The sequence below is a fragment of the Microtus pennsylvanicus genome, chromosome 14 (genome assembly GCF_037038515.1).
Source record: "Microtus pennsylvanicus isolate mMicPen1 chromosome 14, mMicPen1.hap1, whole genome shotgun sequence".
NCBI lineage: Eukaryota > Metazoa > Chordata > Mammalia > Rodentia > Cricetidae > Microtus > Microtus pennsylvanicus.
In genome coordinates, this window is record NC_134592.1 from 63,975,504 (window position 1) to 63,997,791 (window position 22,288).

Consider the following 22,288-nt stretch of genomic DNA (forward strand, 5'->3'; position numbering starts at 1 on the left):
GCTCAGTTCTAAAATACATTTGTTTGTTATTTGTTCTTCATTTCAAAAATTCTTTAAAAAACAGACAGCTTTTACACATTATGCGTCCATGTGTATTCTTTTTGGTAACATGCTAAGAGTGTCTACCAGCAGATGACGTTAAAAAAACAAAGCAAATAGACTTTGTTGTCTTCATATAAAGCGTGTTTTCTTCTCAGTGCTGTCCCGCTGATAGAATTGTGCAATAATTGGATTAGCTCAGCAGTTCTGAGTGTGTTGGAAGGATGCTGTTGGGGTGGACGTTAATAGGTGTGTTCTTCTAGAGCACATATCAGTTTGGGGAACCCTATCTATTATTTTCCTCTCATACAGAGACGCTCAGCATGTGCAGTATCATATCAAAAAAAACTGAGGGGTACCCCATTGAATGCTGTCAACAGATACTCCCTCATAGTCATTCTAGTCAGGATTTCCCACATCACAAAGCATTAATGAGTTTGTTTATGAATCACAGGGGATGTTCCACTATATTAGGATGTACTAACAATTCCAATATGCTCTCTAATACTAGTACGGATGAAGTGGCCTCACCTACTATATTCCTAAAATGTTAGGGGCATTTTCTGGATATTGGTTGATTAATGAATTCTGTAAGGGATGACTGGCGTGTACTGCAGAGGGAGAGTTTTAAGCCATGGTAGCTAAGAAAATCTCCAGAAAGGGGCAGAGGTGTGGTAGTGTGAATAGGGAACCCTACTCTTCTGCACACGCAGGACATTTTGGGTTGGTGGTATGATGCAGTAGGATTACGGGGACAAGCAGTTGTGTCTGTGTGGATGACGGTCAAGGAGCACAAAACAAGAAATGTTTGGTGCCTTGCTCAGCATGAGTCTTAGAGATCCTGTAGTGGTGGTCCAAAACATATGTTCCGTGCTTTCTAGATTCGGAAATTCACTAAGGTTACAGGTAGGTTCTGATGATGGCAGGAGAGATGCTTGTGGGCGGTAGAAGGGGATTGATTGCAAAGCGGGAGGACTGGCTCAGGGAGGGGGAGTTGAGTTGATGATAGAACACCATCGTCCTTGCACAGTGGAACTCTTGTGGCAGCTCCATGGAAGAATGCTGGGTAATGAGAAGGACTTTCCAGGAAGAGAGTTTCTCCCTAGAGTTTCAAAAATAGCAAGAAAGAACTCTCACCATTCAACAATAAAGAGGCAAATTACCCAATTTGAAAGTAGATAGGAATTTGCATAGCTATTCCTTTAAAGAGGGCTGTGAAAATTTGCTCAGTGCCATTAGGCAGCAAGGAAATGTAAATCAAAACCACAAGGAGACACCTCCCATCTATCAGAGTGACTGTGAGCCGAAGACACGGGGAGTAATTGGGCCTTCACGAAGAGTATTGGTGGAATGTGAACTGTGCAGGCAGTTTGGAAAACAGCTGGATGGCCCTTCAAAACGTAAAACATGGTCTACGAAAAGAAGCCCCCCCCCCAACTCCTAAGAATATTCCCAAAGGAAGTGCAAGCATGTCAAGATAAACTCTTAGGAGTGAATATTTATAGCAGCATTAGTCATAGAGCTCAAAGATGGTAAGAACCTTCCTCCATTAACCAGCAAACAAACAAGACAAAGTATGTCCCTACAATGGCAGACAGTCTTTCTGTGAAGAGGAATGAAGTTTGGATTCACACTACAACATTGCTGAGCCTTGAGCCTACTCTGTGAAGAAGAGCTGCCCCAGAATTCCTTCTGAACTGCCCAGAAGAGAAAGCCCAGGGTGTTCGAAATGAGTGTGAAACAGGAAGTGACTCTGGTGAGCTTGGGGTTTTTCTTTTGGGGGTGATGTAATGTTTTGGAATTAGATGGTGATGGTTACATAATTTTTGGTAACTATTGAGTTGCATACTTTAAAAGCGTAATTTTGTGGTGTATGAATTACAGCTCAATTTAAAGAATAGGAAAAAAATGTGTAGTGGCCTGAGAGTTTTAAAAGGGCCTTACACATCAGCTTCTGCTACTGGAAAACCATCTGGCTTACTTATTTCTCCATATCTGTGGGGCCTCTAAGGTCCTCTGTGAACTTTCAGTAAACTCTCCTCCCCCCTATTGAAAGGATTTTACTCCTTCACCCCTGGGTCCCTGGTGAATGCCTGTTGTCTTCCCATCCCCTCCTGTTTCTAGATTCCCCTTTTGAGACAAATTCCATACTTGGGCTCCCTGATCCTGAGCCAGCAGAGGTTCTAATGATCTGGCAGCTCATATGTAGCGTCTCCCTTCAGATTTGACTGTGGTAGACATTTATGTCATGTATGGGTTCCTGGAATTCCGTCAAGATCTCCCTCCTCGTTTTAAATCAAACTGTATTCAGACTTCCATGGGCTAAATCCTAGTGTGTGAGCATCAGTGTGTCTGAGCCAAGAGTTATGAAGCTCTAAGTATGTTTAACACCACTGGGGCTGAGGCAGTTGTCCTGTGGGCGGAGACACTCTTCCCTTTCCTGGCTTGGTGGAGGAGTGCTCAGCGGAACTCTGGAAGTGCCAGGGGATCATGTTTGAATGCTGACTCCCGCTCAGCCAACTGCTATGGCGCTTGAGATTCTGCAGTTCTGTCCATCCTGGAGTTCACACAGATGCTGTTTCCCCATGTGTCACACTTAAAGTGAAGCTGATCTTGTGCAGAGAAGGCAGCTTTGGGATGGGGTGGAACTGACTGTGAATCACAGCTCTGCCCTGTGTCTATGGGACCTTGGCAAGTTAATTACCACGTGGGCCGGTTTTCTTTCCACATCATGGTAAGACAGAACTCAAAAATGTGCTTAGCATAATGTCTCAGATTAGCAATGCTGTTTGCCTTTTCCTTTTTCCAAGGGCCAGGAATTCAATGGTGAAAGCTAAGACCAAACAAAACAAACTATATATATATATATATATATATATATATATATATATATATATATAATGTTTGAATGCTGACTCCCGCTCAGTCAACTGATATATATATGAAAGAACGAGTTGTGTGTGCATGGGTTGGTATTGGGATTGGTAAATGAGATTTAATCTCAGTCCTCAGGGAATAATTTTTTGTTTACATTACCATACTTTGGGTGAGGTTTCTGTGTCACTCTTAGCTGAGTCTGGGTCATTTTAAGTTATGGGGATCAGTCTCTAGTCGGCTTTTGTGGGTCGTCTTTTGCTGACCAGAAGGCCATCACTGACCGAGCTGTCAGTCAGTGCCACCGTTCCTTGATAAAGCGCAGATCCGCCCATCCTTGTCTTGCTGGCTTCTGCCTTTCTTACTGATATTAATCTCTAATTCAAGGGAGGCAAATGAAGGGAGCAGATGCACACAGGTGTGCAGCCCCAGAAGATGTTTCTACAGTTAAGATGGCAAATATTTGCTTCCTGGTGACCTTTGGAAAGCCTGGCTGCTTGGCTGCCTTCTCTGAGTCTGTTCACTGTGGGTGGTTAGGTGGAATTAGGTTAGTAGGGAACAACTGAAGAGAAATCCAGGACTAAAGCCGTCACCACAGTTGTAGCTGGCATCTGTACTGGGAGCTGTGTGGAGTCTCAGTGTCCTGTATGGTTAATTGACTAGAAATAATCTCTTCTGGCTGTCCACACGGGGTTTACCCAACAGTTACCATGTGAGTTGGTGATTATGGACTTTTGTTATGCTTCCGTCACCTTCACTGTGTGCAATAGAAGCGAATAGGAAATCATGTTTGTTTTTCAATTTATAGAGCTTGCTTGCTTTCTTTTGGGAAACAAGATAGAAGTATGGTCTTTAAGACAAACAAATCCAGTATATCTAAACAGTTTCCAGTTGTCACAGTCTGAGGGTCACTGCTTTTGTAAGGGTGACAAATGGATCCCATGAGACCCTGTCCCACACTCTGGTTTGGCTCTTGAAAGTGGGAAGTGTCTGATTTCTGGGGCACATGATGTGTGTGATCTAGTTATTTCCTGTAGCTTTCATTATCAATGTTTTGTCTGGCAGGGCACAAATCATTGAGGCTTTTTTGTTTTGGTTTTAGACTGTCTTGAAAGGTGTTGCCTCACATAACCTAAGGTGAAAGCTCATAGTTCCTGGTGATTGTGAAGTCAGTATTGTTCTTGATGAATTTAATCTACCCTATCATTAAATAGCAGCGAGAAAGCTGTCCTACTGTTGAGGGGTGTAAAGCTGGGTGTTCCTAAAGTCAGTCCTTTAAAATTAAATCTGTAGACAACTATAACAGTAATTACAAAACCAAGCAAACCTCTATTTTGATGCTAGGATGTTGTGCTTGTGGAAGGAGCTCAGTGCTAGGAATGAGCATCTTTATCCCCATTTTCTTCTGGTAAGTGCAAAACAATAGTCAGATCCCTTTATCATATTGCCAGTTACACAGTGGTTTATCTTGTATTTAATTTTGGTAAAAGATGAACCGAGAATTCTGAACTCAGATGCCTTTTTTGGGAACTGTCTTTGCTCTCTGGCCCCACAGAACTTAAATCCTTCAGAAGCAAGAATAGGGATCTTGACATGTAGTTTGTTTGCATCCCTGCAGATAGTATGCACATCTGGAAGCCAGCAAAGAAACAGTAGTGTGTGGAACTAGACAGCTGCTTCCTCTGGGATTCCTCGTCACTGTCTAGTCTATTAATGATTCTGCCAGTGTTGTTTTCTTATGTAACTCTTGCCTACAGATTATATACGCCACGGTTTTGAGTACTTTACAATTGATCCCCTTAAAACTCACAGCTAGCACTTAGAAGTTTATAGAAATATGTAGCACTTTTATATTCTATGCCTTTTGTTTTGCATTTATTTTAATAGACAAGTGGAATCATATGTGTCTTTTGCATACGACATGTTTTGATATGGGTGTACATTGTAGAATAACTAAGTCAAGCTCACAATGTGTTACTTCCTGTTTATTTGTGGCAGACAGTTGAAAGCTCTCACACAGTTTTCAAATACACAACACAGTGGTGTTGATGACTGTCATTTTGTTCAGTGAATCTCTTAAATTTATGTCTCCTAACTAAAATTTTGTATCCTTTGACCAACATTTTTCATGTCCATTATCCCTTTGTAACCACTATTCTATCCCATACTACTAGGAGTTTGAAAGTATGACTTCTGACCCCCTGGTTTTGTTTGTGAGATTAATCTATGCTGTGTGTATCACAGTAGCTTATTCATTTTCAATGGTAGATAATATTCCTGTGCATAGATATGCAGTAACTACATATGACAGATTTGAATGGTTTTCAACCCTAGTAAGAATACTGCTGATGTGAATGTTTGTGTTCATCTTTCTGGGTGACTATGGTTTGCATTGCCGGTTGAGTTTGTGTATATGATTGCTGAGTCCTAAAGAGTTATGCTAGCTAGTTCTATGCCAACTTGTTGCACAGTGCAGTTATCTGAAAGGAGGGAGCCTCAATTGAGAAAATGCCTCCATAAAATCCAGATGTAGGGCATTTTCTTAATTAGTGATTGATAGGGGAGGCCCCTTCCCATTGTGGGTTGTAACTGTTACTTGGCTGGTGGTCCTGGGTTCTATAAGAAAGCAGGCTGAGCTAGCCATGACAAGTAAGCCAATGAGTAGCACACCTTTATGAGCCTCTGCATCAGTTTCTGCCTCCAGGTTCCTGTCCTGTTGAGTTCCTGTCCTGACTTCCAACAATAATAAACTCCCATGTGGAAGTATAACACAAACAAACCCTTTCCTTCCCAGCTTGCTTTCGGTCATGGTGTTTCATCACAGTAATAGAAACTTTTACTAAGACAAGTTAGTACCAGGATAGTTGGGTACTGCTGTGACAGACTTGTGTTTGGAAAGATTGTGGAAGGACTTTAGCCCTTTGGGCTAAAGAACAATTTTAGATCAGTGAGCTGTTCTGTAGAAACTTGGAAGATAAGAATGTTGAAAGCAGTTCAGACAATGAAGGTCTCGGTTGTAAAGTGTAAACAGAGACTGCTTGTTCATTTCCCAGCTACGCAGATCCGAATAATCACACAGAAGCTATATTAATTATAACACTGTTTGTCCTGTTAGCTCAGGCTTCTTATTAACTAACTCTTACATCTTAAATTAACTCATTTCAATTAATCTGTGTATCACCACAAGGCTGTGATCTACTGGTAAGAAAACAGTGTGTTCTTCTTTTTAGGTAGCTATATGGTGTCTTATGACTCCACCTACTCTTTCTCTATCTCTGTTTGGATTTCCCACCTGGGTTTCCTCTGCTAAGCCATTGGCCAAAACAGCTTTATTTATTACCCAGTGAAAGCAACACAGAAGGACATCCCACGTAATCTCCCTCTTCTGTCTAAATAAAAAGGAAAGTTTTAACTTTAATATACTAAAATTACCTATAATAAAATAGTATCAAGCAAGAATTATAGTTACACTATTTAGTCCATTTACATTTGGCAAATTAAGGAAAATACTCTATCATTTATCCTATCTTTGTGAGTCTAAAGTTTTATATCTAATTTATCCTTTATCATAACTAAGGAAAACTATAACTGTAACTATCTGTCTTCAACTCTTCAAATACCACAGAAGGATATAATATTACCTAAGGAACAGGAAGTGCATTGTAAGCAACTTCCAAAGTTCTAGAATTGACAGAGACATTTTGCTGCCTGGCCAGTCACCCAGAGTTCTTCAGTAATGTTGGGGCATCCATCTTCAGCCTACAGGCCCATAGTATCTAGCAGACTTTTCCATGAAGCAGGAAATTTGAAGATCTGTTCTGCCTTGTGATGGCAAAGTTCATCAGTTGGTTTCTTCTGTGCCCTGCAGAATGTCTGGCAGTTTCCTCTGTGAAGCAGGAATCCTGGAGGACCATTCTATTATTTTTTTGGAAATTTTGGTAGTCTTGCTAAACTTTTCTGTGGTTCTGCATGTCCAGTTCATATAGCATACCATTAAGCTTTCCATGCAAGAGCAGTTTCTTGTCCACATGGATAGCCTTGTCACATTGAATGCACATTCCATAACGAATTTCTTCAGTGTCCATCAATGTCTCTGAAGCAATTGGTGCTGCCAGAAGCAGACATGTCTCACTGTCAGTAAAAGTCTAAGTTCTTAAAACATTTTAAATGCTATGTTCTGTAGGTCTTTGAAAGATTTGAAGAATACTCATTTGAAATATATCTCTGTTCATCTAGAAAACCTAACAAACATAACTACATTATAGATGACTATTAATCTGTATTTCTTACAGATTACAATTTTTAATTAGCTGTACACAGTACCTTAAACAAGAGCAGAAATAGTATACATAGTCTAACAAAATCAACCTCAAATATGTATTAAGATCCATACCAATGCAAAGAATTCATCTCTACATCATATCCTCCCCCTTTTTTGAAATTGACTGTGACCATTAACACTTTTAATTAATGAAAATAAACATTTATAAACAATCATTTTGGGAATTTTGGCGGAGTTTTCTCCAAATCGCTTCCTGTTATTTGTAGGACAAATTGTTTTAGGGTTCGTGGATCATTTGGGGAGTCTTGTTTCATCAAATCATATTAGCCTTGAAGAACTCCACAGGTTCTCATCTTCTGTGGAAACAAAAGCAGAACCCCTTTTCCAAAATAACATATTCTTAGAGTCAAATTTTGAAGTCAAGATACTTTTATGTTGGTTTAACTTAGCATCCCCCAGAAACAAATGTCTCACTGCAGTCAAAAAAATTCAAAGAAAGTACAATAATTTGCATAATCCAGACTCTCTGTGTACATGGCTTATTTCTTTTTTACGCTCTTTATTCTTTTAATTTACTACTGTGTGTGTTATTTCTTCTCTCTCTCCTAAGCCCATGTACATTTATCCAACACTATAACCCATTTAGAGGAATATATCTTTATTGCTTATCTGTAATCATTTTCTGACCTGAAGTGCCTTTTTTTTTAATGCTAATCAGGTGTGGCTTGGACCAACTCCACAGTCATGCCTGCTAGTTCCACCCCATCCAAAATGGTAGAGGTTTGTTTACTGCCTTTGTGAGTCGTGATCACTGCCCCAGCTCCAGGGAAGTAGCTGTCTGTGTTGCTATTAAGCAACTAGTAGCACACTGCTAGCAAATCCCATTTAAGTGCAGGACCTCCTGAAAGAACCAGAGTTCATGATGACAGCACAAACCTGGAAGCTGCTGTTTCTTAAAGAAGCCACACAATTTTTGCTGCTAATGCTGAGTCAGGAAGTCTGCTCTTTTTTTTTTTTTTTTTGATTTTTCGAGACAGGGTTTCACCGTAGCTTTTGGTTCCTGTCCTGGAACTAGCGCTTGTAGACCAGGCTGGCCTCGAACTCACAGAGATCCGCCTGCCTCTGTCTCCTGAGTGCTGGGATTAAAGGCACGCGCCACCACCGCCTGGCAGGAAGTCTTCTCTTAAAGGAAACATGCTTGCCTCTAGCAAACAGAGCCCACCTGAAAAAATGCTGCAACCAAGAAGCCGTGTTGAACTCTGTTCTTTTATGTTTAGAATTCCTTCCCAAGCTTTCTCAAGCTTTATGGAGATGTAGTTGCCCCACTTTCCTAGACCCGAATAATCACAGAGAAGCTATATTAATTATAGCACTGTTTGTCCTGTTAGCTCAGGCTTCTTATTAACTAACTCTTACATCTTAAATTAACCCATTTTATTAATCTGTGTATCACCACGAGGCTGTGGCCTACCGGTAAGGGTTCAGTGTGTCCTTCTCCTTTGGCAGCTATGTGACGTCTCATTGACTCTGCCTACTCTCTCTATATATCTCTGTTTGAATTTCCTGCCTGGCTTTATTCTGCTAAGCCATTGGCCAAAACAGCTTTATTAATTATCTTATAAAAGCAACACGTATACAGAAGTATACAGAAGGCCATCCCACATCAGTAAAGTTTCAAAGGGAAGACAGCAAAGAACCTACTGGACCTTTTGTGTGAAGAATCTGTTGTGTCTGGTGAGCTAGACCTGAAAAGTTGGCTGTGATTTACACGAGTTAAAAGCATTAACTGCTAAAGAAAAACTTGTGCTTTGCTGGGACAATGGATACTAGTCAGTGGGGGCTAAAGACTCCGTGATGATTAAGAGGAGGCCAGCGTCACTGAGGTGAAGTCTCCTGGGAAGTGTTTCCTCAGGGTTAGCATGCATAAGCTGTGCTCCAGAAGTGGCCAAGATCGTACCTCATTCTGGCAACCAAACTTGGTAGTATGAGAGTCACCCATGGGGTATGGGTTTTGAAGGTGTCAGGAGGTCATGGAAAGCAACTAAGGCTTGTCATGTGACAGGGCAGGAGCTTCTGAAGAGAGGCCTGGAGAGGCTATTGGGGAAAGTGAATCCCAGTTACAGCAGAGACTCCAGCATTCAGTACCATGGCATGATGACGAAGAACAGCGGCAGTGGTGGAGTGGAGCCAGTTGGAGTCTAGAAGACAAGCTGTGTGTGCTGCAGAGGGCAGAAGTGACAAGCAGTTTCGAGGATCCCAGAAGTTCCTGAGTGGGTCCCAGATAATTAGACATTGAATTATTTATACTTTTGGAATTTGGTTTTGCTTTGTCCATATTATGATTGTACCCTGATTCATCCCTCTGGAAGTAAGACAATATTTGATTTCTTTTGTTTTTATAGGAGCTCAGAGTTGAGACGTTGAGTTTCAAAAGCCTTTGGATTTAACTGCTCCCCCGCTCTCTGAATGGGATGTCTCAAGACAGGGTTTCTCTGTTTAGCCCTGGCTGCCTGGACCTCACACTGTAGACCAGGCTAGCCTCAAACTCACACTCTACCTTCCCTGCAAATGCTTTGCCACTACTACCTGGCTTACTCTTTGGGATTTAGAAGAGTCTGGTGATTTTAAGAAGACTGATTTTTTAAGTGTTTGAATTTAAGACTGTGGGGCTTTTAAAATTTGGACCATTTATATTAATGTGTAATCTTAAGGAAAAACAAGAAAGGGTTATAGCTTAACAGCTATGTTAATTTTACAAGGGATCAATTGTGATGTCTAGTTTTATGTCACATTGACCCCAGCTGGAGTGATCTGAAATGAGGAAACCTCAATTGACAAAATACCTCCATAAGATCTGTTTGAGACCTTAAAAAATTTTTTTTTTTGTGAGATTGATGAGGTGGTGGTCAGGGTTTCCTTGGGAAAAGCAGGCTGAGCAAGCCAGTATGCAGTCCTGCCTCCAGGTTTTTGCCCTGACTTCTTTCAGTGATGAACTACAGTGTGGAAGTGTAAGCCAAATAAGCCCTTTTCTCCCCAACTTGCTTTTGATCCTGGTGTTTGGTCATGGCAATAGAAACTCTAATAAAGAAAGACATGAACAATTTTCTATTGTACTCATTTATGCTTTTATTAGATTTGAGTCTGAATTCCATAATCTTACCAGCATTTAGCTTGGTAAGTCATTTTGGTTTTAGTCATTCTGATGTGTGTATAGGGCTTTATCATTACGGCATTAAATTATATTTTTCGTGTTACTGTTTGAAGCTTGACATATTTTTATGTGCGTATTAACAGTTGGATCTATTCTGTGAAGTACCTGTTAAAGCTTCTTGCTTACTTTTCAGTTTGCCCACCTGGAAAATTACTGAGAACAGCCTCAGCATGAAGGTTCAGTGCCTAGTTATGTCTCTTTATATTCTGGGAGACGAGGGCAGGGAGGGGTGTGTAGAATCCTAAAACCCCTTTGTATGGAAAAATCTCCCAAAGAGGTAGAGCTAACCTAGACAGTTATAAAGTTATGAGAGATTTAATCTATGTATGAGCTTTCATTTTATAAGATTACTTTTGGAAGATGGGATAATATTGCTAAAGAATACTTTGTGTGTTCTTTTGAATAGTTTTCCTTGGTTTTAAAATGCTCTTGGAACATGAATGTGATTTAGGGAAATAGCAATAGACTTCACTCTAGATTAGCTCCATGGTACATTGGTATAACACACAACACCGCGTTCAATCTCTAGCACTGTGGAAACCAACAAAATACCACCTCTTGTGAATGTGGATGATCCTTCATCAGTGGCTAAAGAAGGGCACTGTTCATGTAACAGAATTTTTGTTTTTGTTTTTTCTTTTTTGAGCACAAGGTATCTTAACAGAGTAGAAGAGTGTTCCACTTCACTACTTCTGTAGTTGAAATAGCAACCAGAGGAGATTACACCTAGAGAAGGTCTAGGGATAGAGAACGTGATTCAGGAGTTGAGCCTAGCTGTGCTCCCCTTCCCTTTCCCCATCCTGCTTGCATTAGTCAGCTTTTGACTGCCGTGACAAAATGCCTGAGATCAGCAATTTAAAAGGAGACAAGCTTGAGTTTCCCTCTTCATGGCCATCTATGGTCACATGGCCTCTTTGTTCTGGGCCTGTTGCATGACATGGCAGAATATCATGGCGGAGAGGAAGCCAGGAAGAAAAAGAGGATAAAATTTCAAGGTTCTCGTATCCCCTTCAAAGGCCTGCTCTTAGTGACCTAAGTCCTTCAAATGGTCTCTCTTCCTGAAGTCCACACTACTTTAGTTAGCATGAAGTGAACTTTTGGGGAACTCTTAAAAGTGTTTTTTTTTTCCTTTGTTATTGATGTTGTTCCTTTGTTTTAAAAGAAAGAGTCCTGAGGTGTATCCCAGGAGAAGTTTAACCCCACTGTCCCCCACCTCCACCTCAGCTTCCCAAGTCTTGAGATCACTGCTATGTGTCACCATGTTTGGCCCATTGAGCGACATTTAAAATCTAGACCATAATATTGCTCCTCCTATGACAAATGAGAAAGGAGATACCTTTTAGCCAGAGAGTCACAGTGAAATCTGTCCTTGTCCTTTCCTGTATCGTCTCAGGAACAGGCTGAGGTTGAGCGGTGAGAAGCATCCTCCTGACACTCTGGCTTTAGGACAGAGTGACTATGGCCATGAAGGATTCTCAGGCCCTGTTGTTTGTATATGTTCTTCAAGGCTTTTCCATGTCCTGTCAGAACTGATTGGCTTGGCTGGAAACTTGGCTGTATCTGTTCAAAACTGGCCAATGTTAATCAGAAAAAACTTCTGCCAGGCTCATAAAAAATGTCACAGTTGGAAACCACCTTCTGTGTAGACAATAGTATTTTTCTACCTAGATATAAAATCTGACCATAGAGGAAGAGTATTGCTGAATTCTTTAATATTTCTTCATTACTGATCTTGAAAGCATGTCATCCATTTCTCTTCCCTGAGATTGCACGAGTTAATGTTTTTGGTGTAGAGTAAGGACTTACAGAATTTAATACTATGTTCTGGGATAATTTCTTTCTCATAGACAGCCAGCTGCCTTGACATAGGAAGGGACTGAAAAAAAGAGATACCCTTAACTATCCTTGGCTGGCTTTCACCTTTCCTGGACTCCTGAGACCAAGGCCTAGTTGGAGTACTTCTCCTAGGGCAAGAGAAACCATCTGTTTTCTTGACTGCTCAGTGGGAACTCAGAATCTTGCAGAGTTCTCTGTAGACTTCTCACAAGTGAGGCAGAAGCCATGCTGTCCCTTTCTTTTGCCACACCTTTAATCTAAATTGCCTTGATTTTAAGAAATGATTTGTACATATTTATAAAAACTTCTCTGGTAAGGGATTAAGATATTCTCTCTCTCTCTCTCTCTCTCTCTCTCTCTCTCTCTCTCTCTCTCTCTCTCCCTCTCTCTCCCCCCCCTCTCCCTCCCTCCCTCCCTTCTTCTCTTCCTCCTCCTCCCCTCCTCCTCTTCTTCTATTCCATCTCCTCCCTCCTTCTTCTTCCTCTCCTCCTCTTCCCCCTCCATTTCCTCTTCTTCCTTCTCCTCCTCTTCCTTGCATATGTCTTTCTTTCTTTCTTTCTTTCTTTCTTTCTTTCTTTCTTTCTTACTCTCTCTCTCTCTTTCTTTCTGACAGGGTTTCTCTTTGTAACTCTGGCTGTCCTGAAGCTTGCTCTGTAGACAAGAATGGCCTCTTACTCTGATATTCTTCTGCCTCTGGCTGTACTTGGAGACCAAACTCAAAGGCCTTTAGGTATAGAGAGATGTGCCTTTGCTGGGGTTAAAGGCATGCACCCACCACTGATGTGGGATTCCCCTCTGTATGCTGTGAATATCATTGGTTAATAAAGGAACTGGATTTGGGCCTATAGCAGAGCTATAGGGGAACAGAGCTAGTGGGGAAAACTAAATTGAATGCTGGGAAAAAGGAGGCAGAGTCAGAGAGAAGTCATGTAGCCCTGCTGGAGACAGATGCTGGAACCTTGCTGGTAGGCCATGAACCTCGTGGTAAAATAATGCAGATAGGTTAATTCTAGATGTAACAGCTAGCTAGCAATACACCTAAGTAATTGACCAAGCAGTGTTTTAAATAATATAGTTTCTGTGTATGCTATTTTGGGGCTAAGCAGCCGGAATCAACAAGCAGCCTCTCTCCCCCCAACACACCACTACCTGTGTAAGAGATTTGTTTTTATACCACATTTAATTCCATAGAGGATTCCAGAGCAGGTGCAAAGAGGTGGGTGTTGCTAACACTTAACTGGTCTCATCCTCAATGGCTGTGAATAGCTGGCACGGGTATCCATCTAAAGCACTTCCTTTATGATTACATTAACTTTTATGTAGATGTGTACATGGCAGAACTGGAGTGGCTGGCAGATGCATCAACTTTATACTCACCTCCTGCCAGAAGAAAAATGAGAAAATAATGCTCGGTATTTTGAATGTTACAGTGAACAGAGGAAGCAGAAGATACACATTGTGATAGGCATAGTAAGGGCCTCCTGCATCCTTCTTCTCTGGGAAAGATTTAGGTCAGGTCCCAGTGATGGTGTTGGGTCAGTATGGTAAATGCTGTTTCCCTGTAGATTGGCTGTGTTACCTTATAGCTGCAGTTGTCTGCAGTTCTCCAGCAGGTGTTTAAGCTCTTGGTTTGGGAATAAGGACCTCACCCCAGTCACTGCGATATTAATTATATTACATACTTAGAGTTGTAGACAACCAGGTTTAAAGGACATTTTATGGATTCCTTGAATTCTGTTATTTATAATGTTTGATTTATAAACTTAGAAAGCAACACAGAAAGAGCTTGTCCTTTCATTCATTGTTTATGTAGCCTTTAATGTAACTCCTGAACTCCTTGAGCACTGTAACATGCAGTCGTAGTAGTGAGCAACTGTAGAGTGTCATCAGAACCTGCAGCTGTGACCCAGAAGTGCCTCTCAGTAGAGACATCAGACACGTATCGGTAGGAACTATATTTCTAAAAGAAACTCCTACATTTTAAATCAGCTTAGCTTAGGTGAGGCATGGGAAAATGAATTCTAGTAGGTATTGAGAAAAAACCTATTTTTCAAGAAGTCTATCATTGACATTTGAACAAGGGGAAAAGACAGTGGGTTTCATTTAAGGTCAGAGAAATATCTGTGGAAAGATATACCCGTGTGCTTCCTGGGGAGGAGTGGTCATTATAGTAGTTAAGTGTTGTTGGAGAAAAGTCTTGGAGCCCAACCCCAAGGCATGTAGGCGTAGAGAGATGTGCTGCAGATCTCAGGAAACATCCTGAGTCGTTCTGAGCCTTTACTGTTTGAGCGCTGTTTTTTCTGTTCATACCAAATTCAGCTTTCTTTAATCTGTAAGAGCAATGTAGTGATAGCAGTGCCCTTAGGCGCCTGCCAGGGATACCAATGAAAATTTGTGGAACCCGAAAGGTTTGACATGAATTAAAGGTGATCTTTAATTATATTTCTTCCTATCGTGCAGTCCTCCCTACCACTAGTGGGCACTGTTGCTAAATGGGCATAGCCCCCAGGATGACAGTTGACTCTTGGCAAATAAGGTCTATTTCTTGGATAAGTGCTCACATTTAGGTAAAGTCCTACCTTCCTTCCTTGGTCCAAATTCATCAAATATTATCTTTTATATTTGTAAATATACAGTCCTTGTTACTTATCCCTTTGTAAGTGAATTAGTGGATGACTTTTGATTCATGTGACTCTGAAGACTGAAAAGGAGTGAAAGGTTCAGTCTGTTTTATTTTTTATTAAGAGTACGTTAGACTTCAGGGTCTGGCTTCCTCAGGCAAGTTTCAGCCTCAGGGTTGGCAGTGTGTCAAGGTCCTTGATTCTTCATAGGATGAAGAGGCTCACACCAGCCTTTCTAGAAATGGGGGAAAAGACAGTCCGAGAACTGTAGCAGACTCTGGAGCTGCCCTCTCAGGGATCAAGAGTGACCCTGTGATGTGTCTCTCTGCTGTTAGAATGCTATCCTAAGTATGCCACAGCCTTGCTACTCTTTCTAGTTAACCTGAGATGAGGAAATCCTTGTTCTGCGCTTTAAGACACACAAGACTAAATATCATACTGCTTGAGAGCTGCGTGCAAGAATCTTAAGAAAAAATATATCACTCATTAAGGTAACTGAAGCAAATTTATTGGCCACTATTCTTTACTCTTATTTAAAATGTGTTGATTTTTTAAAAAAAAGGAAAAGAGAAATTGTTTCTCTCTACAAAAGATCTATTTTGTGAATATTACAAATTCACTGCTTTTAGCAGAAAAATTCCTCATGTATCTAATTAGATGTTTTAGTCTTCTCTTCTCCCCACCATTTTGTCTTTCTATGTAGTTCTATTTTTTCCAGTGAAGAAAATAGCAGCTGTATAGTTCAACCAGGACTCCACCTGAACCTAGGCAGGACCTGTGACTTTGTATAATTTAAAAATTTTCAAAGGTTCTATTTTATAGTCTGGTTTTCAGTCACCATCATTTTCTTAGACACTGTTACTTTGATTTTTAGTAACCAAATTAATTGTTTATGTATAAATAGGAAACCAAGCAATGATTTTGTCTTATTGTGAAATGAGTATGAAGATTTATAGCCTGATGGGTGTGGTGCTCCCTGCACTTGGGAGACAGAGACAGGTTGAACTCTGGGAGTGTGGTCTACATAGCAAGTTCCAGGCCAGTCAAAGTTACATGAGGCTCTGTATTAAAGCAAAACCACAAGGATTTATGGCTCTATACATATTTTTTGTTGAATTTGGCAATATTAAAAGTGTATCTGAATAAATAATTTGTAGTGTAAAATATTTTATGACTGTAAAGCATCAGTTATTTTGGTCTTTATGAGTTCTGTCCTTGGGACTTTTCAGTGTGTCTATCATACTGGGTGCTGTGAATTCTCACAACAGTTGAGAACAGTTTTAGCTCTTCCTTGGGTAGAAGTGAAACATTGATTGTGTATACCAAGGAGACACTTTTCCTGAGTCATGCAGTTGGACCACTGCTCTTCCAGAAAGCATGAGTGTTCTAGAGGTTCTAAGTGCCCCAGAGGAGGCAGGGGGGGGCGATGACTGTCAGTCCTTATTAAGCCCTGCTATGCTGGTGGCTACTGAAGCTATAGGAAATGTGATCTCTGATTGACATCTTTCTCTTCAGAAACTCTGCTCCCTGGCTCTGCTCGTCACATTTTGTTTTCTGCGCTGTCTGCCAGGATGAAGAGCTCTTGAATGAATAGCGTCTTATCCTTAAGGTCATCGGGTTGGTCTCCTAGCAAGGCAAGAGATGTGTTTTCAGAGTTCACAGGGCCTGTGGTAAGAAGAGAAGGAGAGAGGAGAATTGTAAATTGTGTTGGGAAGGAGTAGTCATACTTTTCCTGTGCACCCCCCTTGCCTGCTCGAGTACCTTAGGCCTTGCCTTTCTCATCCTATCAGGGAGGGTGTTGTTCTGATGGCTGAGATCAGGCAGGTGTGGAGGTGTGTACCGAGATGGATTTTTCTTCCTTGCTTCTTTAGCCTAGTGGCCTGTCATTTTTTCATCATGGTCGTTCCATTGGCACTTAGTACCCATCAAAAGTCCTTGAAATAATCTACATCATTCATCTTTTGTCTATCGTGAGATTTAGTTAAGGGTTCGCAACTTCTTTCAAATCATTTGTGAAAATCAAATTTCCACTCAAGAGAGAGGTGGCATGTATTACTACTGTGCCATGCAGCTCCTCCTTATGTGTTGTTGTCTGTTTGTATGTCCAGACTGAAAACTTGGATAATGAGACAGTAACTTGTAGTTTTCTTGTCTTCAGCGCACCGGTCACACCTTGAGTCCCGAGAAGGGGTCTGGTGGGTTAGTGGGTGCAGTATGCTGAAGGCACAGAGAGAACTCATTTTTAGCATGGACAAGAGAGTTGTTTTTGCCTCGTGTTTCCTAAAAGAAAGATGTGTGTTATGGAGAATGAGCATGAGACATGCCGTTCTTGTTAGAGTAGAAACTAAATGGCTGACAAGAGGTAATATCATCGTTACTTGGGATCTTTGTTGAAATGGCAAATTTCGTCTGTGTCAAATGAGATGATCACTTTGTGAGACATGTTTTAATTAATGTGAGGATTAACTGAGATTTTCTAGGTAATAAGCCTCCTGCCTGGTCTGCAATGAGGTCTCTTCGGGGTAAGTCGTAGATTGCTATTAACACTATTGGTCTCTAGTGTGTGATAGGATCAGATGGCTACTGCTACAAAGACCCAAGACAACATTCTCCCTATTTCAGAAATAAGAATTATTAAATTCTTGGGTAATCACAAAATAGGTGCCCAGGTGCTAGGATTTATCACAAATGAGGTCACATATCTTCTTCCCCCTTCCTCTGAATGCAGCTCAGTGTTGTTATGGGGAAGGCAAGTACCTGCTGGTTTCCTGGGCAAACTCTACTTTTGTTGTCACCTGGCTCTAAAAGAAATTTTTCACATGGGCTAATATGAGAGGACCTCTCTGGTTGTTTCAGAGAACATAGGCTATGCCTTCATCTCATTATTTGGTACCCTGCAAATATAGATCTCCCTTGCAGTCGCTCAGGGAATAAGTATTGAGCGGTCATAGGTGGAACATTGTATGGAGTATGGCAGCTACTGATGAGACACAGCCTTTGCTTTTCCTTGAATTGCAGAAGAGCAGAGTCACAGGAGAACATGGAAGACACCTCAAAGGCTGCCTATGGAGTCCTGTGTTTAAAAGAATAACCATAGCCTGGAATCTTATCAAGAATTCAGGGGCTAATTGCCGAAGAGAACATGATTGGGGTGCAGCAGTATATGTGCTGTGGTTGAAAAGTAAACCTAGAAATAGGGTGCAGAGAAGCCAGCATCTGCAGGCTCACCCTCCAGCAATAACACTTGTCTCTAAGTCTGGGAATGGGGGGGCTAGATTTGTGTTTTAGGAAGTTTGACTTCATCACATGGGACTCCCAGAGGAAGTCATTGCAGCTTTCAGGGAACTGTCTCTTGAGATGTTTTACATTGGGTTCAGTTTTGGGGTTTCAAAAAACTTTCTCTTCCCTTAATTTCTTTTGTAGTGTCCCTAAGGGGTATGTAGGCAATAAATGAGGATGGAGTTTCTGAATATCTTGAAACTTGATGCAATAGGTCTTATACTCAACAATCTTAGAACATGATGTCGAAACATTTAATAAGATGCTAAGAATGCTTAAAGGTATTCTCCAGTCTGCCTACCTTTTATATTCATGCTAAATCCCTTAAATTTGACACTTGTGGTGATACTTGGTTTGTAATCTAACAGTTAAAGCTTGCCTGAAGATCAGAGTGTGGAGCTAGCCATAAGTTAGCCATAGAGACTAGGCAGTGGTGGCACACACCTTTAATCACAGCACTTGGGAGGCAGAGGCAGGTGGATCTCTGTGAGTTCAAGGCCACCTTGGACTACTTGAGCTTAATTCTGTCTAAAGAAAAACAGAGCCAGGTGGTGGTGGCTCAAGCCTTTAATCCCAGCACTAGGCAGATGGAGACAGGAAGTGATATGGCTGGGCAGAGAGAGACTATAAGGTGGGAGGAGACAGGAGCTCAGGATTCAGTCTGAGGATTCTTGGAGACAGGATCTTGCCCCTTGGGTCTGGGATTCGGTAGAGGTAAGAACTAGTGGCTGGCTGCTGTGCTTCTCAGATCTTTCAGCATTTACCCTGATATCTGACTCTGTTTTTTATTATTAATAAGACCAATTAGAATTCATGCTACACAACATGCTACACATTGTTAACTTTGATATGGCTTTGATAGACGCCAGAAGCACAGTAGGCACCACTGGAGACTTACCAGCCTGTCTTTCAGTCAGCACCATCTCAGGGCTAGGAAAGGAGAAATGTTCTTTTCATTTTCATTTCACACGCACCTGTTGCACGACTTCTGTGTTCAGAACACTGCTCAAGGAACTGTGGAGAGTCCAAAATGGAAATAACCAAACTTATATAAAAAGAATCCTGCCATGAATCAAGCCTGTCTTAATTCAGCTCTCATGTTATAAGTTCCTTAGCTTTTACAACAGAATTTTTACTTTTATTTTTTTAGTGGATGTTGGGTGTTAAAATGAAAGGATCCTTGCTCGGATGATGAGGGAGACTGAGCTTACACATTTGCCTTGCATTATTTTGTTCAGTAATGAGGTGTAAATTAGTACCTTTCCAAATGGTATTTCTGAAAAGACAAAACAAAGCAGCCATTAGAGGATCCTGTTTGTTTATGACAGAAGACATTTCTGCTTGATTAGAGGCCCAACAATGATGCTTCATAAATAACAATTGGTTGGGGTTCATAAACAGTCAGATGTGAGGTTTTTGTTTGTTTGTTTTTTTTTTCTTTGTTAACCTATACCCTACTGAGTTAGCAGTGAGGTTGGTAATGTAACAGCTTTCTTTCTACCACAACTAGCAGAATGCTTACTACAGAATTATTTCTAGGAGCTAAAGAAAAGTCAAGTTCTTTCATTTATTGTACTTAAAAATTATTTATTTGTTTTCATTTTATGTGAGTTGATGTTCACCTGCATGTGTGCCTGAGGGTGCGGGTACCCTGGAACTGGAGTTAAACTGGAATTACAAATAATTGCGAGTGTCCATGTGGGTGCTGAGAATTGAACCTGGGTCCCTGTGCAAGAGCAGACACTGCTCTTAATTGCTGAACCATCTCTCCAGCACTGAAAAGTCAAATGCTAATTTTGTCTATTTTAGAATCTATGTTTATAAAGGGATTTGCTGAACTGATTCATTTATTTTCACCTGTTTATGAAAAAAGTTTTCGGGCACAGAGGGAACTCTATAGGAACAGGGGAACTGGACTTCCTAATGTATCTAGAGTAGAAAAGAGACCCTGAAAGTTGGCTGTTCTTCAAATTACTAACTGACGTTGGGTAATCTTTGAGAGCTCTAGTTTCTTATTTGTGAAGGGAGTTTTTCTGATTATGTTTTCCACAGATTCTGAGACATGTATTTTTGTTATGTTATATCGTACATGTCTAGAAACAACAGTTCCTTGTATAGCATAGTTCAACTGTGATGGCCGTTCCTTTAACACAGTCTTGCATCATGAATCATGTAGTCAGTGACTCTTTAGCTTTGTCAAAATATGATAGTATTTGCCCAATCTCCCATGCTCTTATATGAATTAAATAAGAGACAGCCTCTGGTTGTATTGATAGAGCAGGGAAGGCACATTTGGACATGCCTTGATGAACTTTTTCTCTTTTGTGTTTGTTATGGATTCATTTTATTTTTGTGCATCTTAAAAAATAAATGGAAAGGAAAAAATTGAAAATATATGAATGCAAATACAAAGTAACTTTCTTGAGTATTTGAAATAGCAAATGAATTTCAATGGAATCTTAGAGTTGGTTTCATGAAAGTTATTTTTTTCTTCTCATATACTACTTGAGACATATTGGTCCTAATCGAAGGGATAGAGAACTCTGTGAAATATTGATGTATTTAAAGCAAAATAATCCCCATTAGATATTATATCTAGTAGAATATAATTTTTCCAAGTTGAAATATTAGTTTTTAACTATAAAAGAATCTTTTCATGGTCCTGAATTATTGTTATTAATTTCTAATGTTTTTATTAAGGTCTCAAAATGTTTTGGGGAAGCTTGCCAAACCTAAACTAGCATTTAGCTTAGGATTGAATGATAATTCCCTAGTTAAGATCACTTTTCCAGAGATAATTTAATTCCAAAGTAACAAGTTGTCCCCTCATATTTCTCTTTCATCTTATAGTAAGAACTCTGAGGAAGCCACTTTTAGGTAGGCGATTAGGTGGGGTAGTCAGAAGGTCATGGATTTTATTTTGGATAAATTAAATTTGTGATGAGTTTGAGGCATCCAAGTAAAGATGTTGAGTAGGCGTTGAGTTTGTGAGTCAGAAACAAAAATGTGGCATTTTGGTGTAGAGATGGTAGATGAAGTCTCAGTATTGGATGAGGTCACCTAGGAAACTAGCAACATTAAGGGGAGGTTGATGAGCCACCTTCAGCCAGCAAACCTGTTTAATTTTGAGTGTACAATGTTTTAAAAATATTTGAATGAGTTGCTGCAGTGTGTGTTTATGGCTTTTTGGCTGCCCAGAATATATTTTCTGTGTTATTAGCAGCAGCAAATGTTCTTTTGAGACAATCTCCGTCCTCTGGTCTCAGGCATTGGGCATTAGACACAGTTCTGGCTCTGTTTCCAAATGAAGTAGGTGACCCAGGGTGATTACAGCGAGAGTGGTAAGATCTATAAGTAAGTGGAGCCAACATGCCTGTGTACTTGGTGCAAGCCCAAACTCCTGGCTACGGTATGAAAATTCACAAGGTTGAAATTCTGGCAATTACATTAATTAAAATTCTTACTAGAGCAGCTAAAAGAACTCCTGGTTCAAACTGGGTTACACCCAAAGGAGAATTTAGTGGCTTATTTAACTAAAAAGCCTAGAGCTGTGACTTATCACAGGGTTTATTTAGTGTAATCTGCCCCAGCTTCCTATCTGGGGTCCTCTTCTTAGTTGTCCCGTGCTAAAGTAAGCTGTCTATTCCACAGTGCCAAAGCATTTTCTGGGACCGCTAGTCCGTGTTCTGCCAGCTTTCGGCAAAACATAAATCTCTCTATAGATCCTCTATAGCCTCAACATTCTCTGTATTTGGGCTAACTTAGATTATAAGCCTAGTTTTGAACTGGACGTTGTAGGTAGGGACACTTGGGGTTGAATAAGAATGCCTTAGTGCAGCATTTGGTATGTCTATTATGGTTTTTTTTTTAATAAGGGAATAAAACTGATAAATTCACACACACACACACACACACACACACACACACACACACACACACACACGGGTATCAGTCAGTTCTTTGCAGTCTATTAAAAGATAATTTAGTAGAGTAGCTTACAGGCACTGATTCCAGTAGTCCAACCATGGCTGTCCCTCAGTGGAAAGGTAAAGAATTAGGTAGTTTTTTTAGTCCACTAGACTGGATGTCTCATTAGTACCAATCTGGTGCAACTAAAAGAGCTAAAAGAATCCCAGAGGATTCCTA

The 22,288-nt window shown here is 40.6% G+C and overlaps 1 protein-coding gene across 3 annotated transcripts in view; it reads left to right on the forward strand.

Annotated features, from left to right (window-relative positions):
• Window positions 1–22,288, forward strand: part of Stxbp6 (syntaxin binding protein 6) — a 209,515-nt gene that overhangs the window by 4,382 nt on the left and 182,845 nt on the right. Inside the window, exon 2 of one of the 3 annotated variants that reach the window (XM_075947674.1) lies at window positions 1,597–1,795. The exons of 1 other annotated variant lie outside the window; for it this stretch is intronic. The gene's annotated coding sequence lies outside the window, so the exon portion shown is untranslated. Of the gene's footprint in view, window positions 1–1,596; window positions 1,796–2,683; window positions 2,774–22,288 lie in introns of those variants that run through there. One more of the 3 variants, XM_075947673.1, reaches the window with a different exon arrangement.